The sequence below is a fragment of the Echinops telfairi genome, unplaced genomic scaffold, assembly GCF_000313985.2.
Source record: "Echinops telfairi isolate 266 unplaced genomic scaffold, ASM31398v2 ScPeMD7_7424;HRSCAF=8462, whole genome shotgun sequence".
Taxonomy (NCBI): Eukaryota; Metazoa; Chordata; class Mammalia; order Afrosoricida; family Tenrecidae; genus Echinops; species Echinops telfairi.
The window spans coordinates 42,036,163-42,041,510 of NW_022111324.1; the positions used below are offsets into that span (position 1 = coordinate 42,036,163).

The window sequence follows — 5,348 nt, forward strand, 5'->3', positions numbered from 1 at the left end:
GAATGTACAAATGTGCTTTACACAATTGATGTATGTATGGATTGTGATAAAAGTTGTATAAGCCCCCAATGATTTTTTTAAAATTCTGTAGAAATTGTCAAATGGGAACCAAATCTATTGTATAAGTTTTTTCTGGGGAAAAAAATCATTGCAAAAGAAAGAAAACAATTTTAATAAAATAAATGATATAAGCACTAAAGGGACAATTCAGAAAAATGGAAAGATCTGAGCCCTGCCCATGTCACAGAGCCCTGAATCCACTCACATGCCATGACAATGTGAGCACACGGGTCCCTTTCTTTACAAGGTGGCTGCAGAAAGAGAGTGAATTTTCCAGTAAACTTTTGGAAGCCATCTTGTATTATCTTGTAACCTAGAAAGTCTTCCTGGCCTATCTATTTATTATATGAATTAATATAAAGGAAGACTAGAGGATATATTTCTTTGAATTCTCTCCTACTAAGTAACAAGCATTTCAAGATCATCATAGATATCCCAAATGATATACAAGGCTATAAGACATATCTAACATCATGCTACATGGAGACATGAGGCATGGGGCAATACTTGCTAGAGCAAGTCACGATCAGTGTAAGTGCTTGGTAAATCATGTGAGAACGTAATAGAGTGTCCTTCAATGGTGGGACTTACTGCCCCAGGTTTTATGCCATTCTGTCCACCGTGAGTGACTACAATCTGAGCAGTCCAACCCTGAGGAGCTTTGTAAAAAGAAAAGGCACAAAGAATGAGCTATTTGATGTTGAATAAAGTATGAAGAACAAATGAAAATTGAAGAAGGGGGTATATTAATGTTCAGATATTTTATATTTCTTTTAATTATACAGAATTTCTTTCATCTTTGGTTATATTATATTGTAAAAAAAATCCATAAAAAAGCATAGGTACATAGGTAGCATGTGAACAGTATAAAATAGCTAGTTTGATTGACCTAAAATTTCAAAGGCCTTCAATAATGAGGATGGTTTTTCAACCTAGGAATGAAAGAGGTAAGGAAAGAAAGTTCTAGTTAATTTAGTAACCTATCTTATCATAGATCTGAAAGCCATCTTTATATCACTTTTTAAAATTACTAGTGATTAAATTTTGGGGTAACTAGATTTTATGTAATTATAAAATTATGTATTGCAAAGATGGCAGAGAAAGGTCCCATGCAACCATCACTGAGCTTCTCTCGCTCCATTTTGAATAATGTTGCTACAGTATCAAACCCAGGAATGTGACACTGGGACAATGTGCGTATATCATTCTATGACACCTTATCACATGTATAAACTGCCACTAAGATTAAGATCAGAATTATGCTATCAACACAAAGATACCTCTTGTTTGACTCCTTTACAGCCACCTCCCTCTACTTATCCAAGCAAATTTCCTGCAATAATGCTCACACTGCTTAACAATACAGCTCTGCTTGGTCCTATTTAAACCTGGTCTAATCTATTCCCATTTTAAAAATGATGTCATGATCCATTTATGAAGCACTTCAATATAGCCAAACCTTCCAACTTATTTTCTTGACACATTGATTAAAGCAAACACATCTGTGGTGAATTTTCCTGTCGTTTCATAGGTGCTCATTTGGGTGATTTAAAATCCGGTCCCATCCATCTATAGCTTTCCCAATGTCTCTCCTGTAGACTCCCAGACCACTGAGCATTCTCAAGACTTGGACGACACATTTACTGTTTCAACATACAAGAAAGAGATTTGCAAAATGAGATTCCAGTTACTTCACCATAAGACATATGATGGACCAATACGAGGGTAAGTCAAACAGCATTGGTACCAGGGTTCCAATTCATATAAGCACAGATTTATTCCAAACAAAATGTGTACTTTAAACATGCCTCTGCACTCAGGGGAGGGCTGCAGATAAGTTCTCTCAGTAAGACCCTTGCATTAGGCTTGTTAAAGTATCCCAAAAATAAAGACGCTAGGGGGCAGGAACGCCCACAAGGCCCCACCCGGACGGTGGGCAGGCCCAGCTTGATCAAGATGATCCTCATCTTCAACAACACGGGCAGCCGCGGCTCTCCAAGTTCTACCAGCCCTACAGGGAAGATACACAGCAAATCATCAGGGAGGCCTTCCATGCGGAATCTGAGAGAGAGGAAAATGTTTATAATTTCGTAGAAGGGGCATTGTTCACAGGAGGATCTGACAGCAAACTGATACCGAGACATTATGCAACATTCTATTTTGTCTTCTGTGTGGATCCTTCAGAAAGCGAACTTGGCATTTTAGATCTAATTCAAGTATTCATGGAAACATGAGACGAGTGTTTTGAAAATGTCTGTGTGGCAGTCACCTAATCTGGTGTCAATTTAAGGATTAAGAGTGTAGGGGTGGAGTCTGGGCTATCAGTCTGGAGATAGCCAATGAGACTTCTGTGTGGGCATGGCCTTCTCCTGAGAATTCTGGGAAATCTGGTACTTCCTCCTTGGAGGCGGAAGACACTTCTCTCTCTGCTACTCCCTTTGAGACATAGCAGAAGACAAGCCACATGGACGCAACCAGACCCTCGGAAGCCAGAGAAACCACAGAGACCCCTGCCAGCACTGAGATGCTTACAACGCCACTGGATCCAAAGACTTTCTACCCACTGACCTGTGATTTTCCTGCATTCGGCGTCATTGCATGTGTTTCATGAGTCTGAAGAGGATTTATAAATTGATATTGGACATATGGACTAATATTGGACTTATGGACTTGGACTGGCTTGGGTTGGGATATTTTTCCATGTTCAATTCATCTTGTATATAAACCTCTCCCTTATATACATATGTGTGTTTATGAATTTGTTTCTCTAGTCTACTCAGACTAACACAGTCTGTGGACTGGATTGAATGTTCCATGTGGATAAGGTTCACATTATTCGTGCAGAATGGTGATGGGGGATGGTGCCGGAGACCACCATGAATGAGACTGTTACACACACTGATGCACATGATGAACCCGCGGAAGCAGAGGCTGGCTCAGCAGGAGCTCCAGCCCGCACTGCATCAGCTGTAAAGCATATGAGTCTTCAGGAGGTCCCTAGAAATAGTAACATTGGTGACATCAGTATCACAGTGCCAAACCTGCCCTCTTTTAAATGAAAAAAAACAACAACAACAAAACAAAAAAGTCCAGGGGGGAAAGTCATCCAAGTTTACCATGCAGTTGCTTACCAAAATAGGGGAGGAAAATCTATACAGTACCTTGGATTTAAGTCAAGGTACTGTATAGAAGGTGTGCAAAATCAGTATGTAAAAATTCAGTGTTGCGCTTCTTGCTCAGTGATTTTAAAGAAATTGAGTAGTTTTTATGTGTTTGTTTTTGTTGTTTTCCTTTTCTAAACTGCCTTCCTATGCCCACCCATCACATGCCTCTCTGTATTGGTTATTACAGTATTTTGAAAAGTGGTTGAGATATTTTCCTAATTATGTACAACCCAAAATATTGGTGTTTGTATGGATCACAAGTACAGCATTCCTGAACTCCTTCTGCTATTTGTCCTGTTATTTAAGAACTGAGTATGTATTGCACGAAAACATTATGACTTTTTCTCTTCGTTTGAATAAACCCCAAGGTAATTGGACTTATAAAGCACCGTTCTTCTTGCTTGTCATCTACTTTAGTAATACTTTTTATGCCCTTTGATGCAGCAAAGTAAATAAAAACACATTTTATCACTGTTAGAAAAACTAACAACAGCATGGTCTTGGTGCCATAGGCTCTTCTCTCAGCCTCTGCCACTTCAAACATGATCTTTGAGCGGCTCTTCTTCTGATGGGCCTGGCATTTCTGAGTGTTCCTGCTTCTGAGATGACTCTTAGGTGTGGTTTTTGTCCATCGGTAGACCATACCTCAAAGGAAATAAAGGGTGGTAACTTGGTTCACACTCTCAACTAAGGTGGACACTCACTCCACTTTTTTCCTGCCCATTAGCGTAGCCGAGAACGGCTTCCAAAATGGAATTATAATCACAGGCATAAAGGCTAGAATTTATAATACATTGCATTAGGGATTGTGGCTAGCAGGGCCATATATTAAGTAAATAACTATATCTCAAGATACTTTTTTGTGCTATGGAAAGAAAAATCAATTGAGGTCAGAGATAATATCAAATTGTTAACAAAACTTGGGTGAGCATCTTCCCAAAGCTTTGAAGCTTTGAAACAGTTTCTAGGAATGCTGCCCCACATAAAACACACTTTAGATGGATTGTTTTTAAAAAGATTAATTCCAGGCAAAGAAGTCAGCTCAGAACATTCGGGAGAAGGTGTTTGGGAATTCCAGAGGAGCACTTGATTGATTTTCTTGAAGGGATTAGGACAACCACAGGGGCTTTTAAAGAAAACTGTAAGCTGTACTGGTGAGAGAAAAAGACCAGAAAATCTGCAAGGAGAAATGTTTGTTCTCATAGGTCAATGCACTTGCTAATTCTTCCTAGGTAACAAGAGCTGTCTGTGGGTGGTAGATACGTAATTTCATGTCAACTTGAAGTGGAGGGGTGGAGGAGTCTAGTCTGATGGTGCCTCCTTGTGGGCCTAACCTCCTCTTAGGGTCCTGGGAACCTTCCCCTCTCTCTCTGCCTTCACCTTCCTGCTATGGAGTCACTCAAGAGACCTGCCAGAGGCCTGGAGGTGCATCCATCACCATTGGATCCACAAGATTTTGCACCCACCAGCCAATGACCTTCCTGCATTCTGCATGAGTCTGAAGAGGGACTGATGGACTAGTATTGGACTTATGGACTTGGTCTGGACTGGGCTAGGATGTTTTCCTAATGTACAATTACTTCTTGATATAAAGCTCTCTCACACATATGAGTGTCCATGGAGTTGTTTCTTTAGTTAACCCAGCCTAACACATTATCCAACAAAGATTTCCTCAAGAAACCCACCTCCATTCAACTAACAGTCCTGATATTCCCCCTTCGCACTTCTTTCTGCTCCCCGTACTCAAAGCACTGAAAAGAACCTGCTTTAAGGCCCTTGAGGATGCCAAAGCCACCATTTTACGAATGAGGGGGTTGGGAGCGGAGACCCAAAACCCTTTTGTAGACAACTGGACATCCCTTCAGAGAAGGGTCACAGGGAAGGGATGAGCCACTGACAAAACATAACATTCCTCTAGTTTTTTAATGCTTCCTCTCCCCACCCCCACTATCATGACCCCAGTTCTATCTTACAAATCTGGCTAGACAAAGCATGTACACTGCTACAGATAAGAACTCTCAATACACAGAATCCAGGACAGATGCATGACTCAGGATCAATATTGAGAGTATCAATAACATGAGAGTAGGGGGGAGGTCAAGGCAGGAGGGGGAGAAAGGGGGA

At 40.6% G+C, this 5,348-nt stretch overlaps 1 pseudogene; it reads left to right on the top strand.

Moving 5' to 3' along the window:
- Positions 1–3,119, top strand: part of LOC101654887 — a 116,237-nt pseudogene extending 113,118 nt beyond the window's left edge.
- Positions 3,120–5,348: the final 2,229 nt, after the last annotated feature.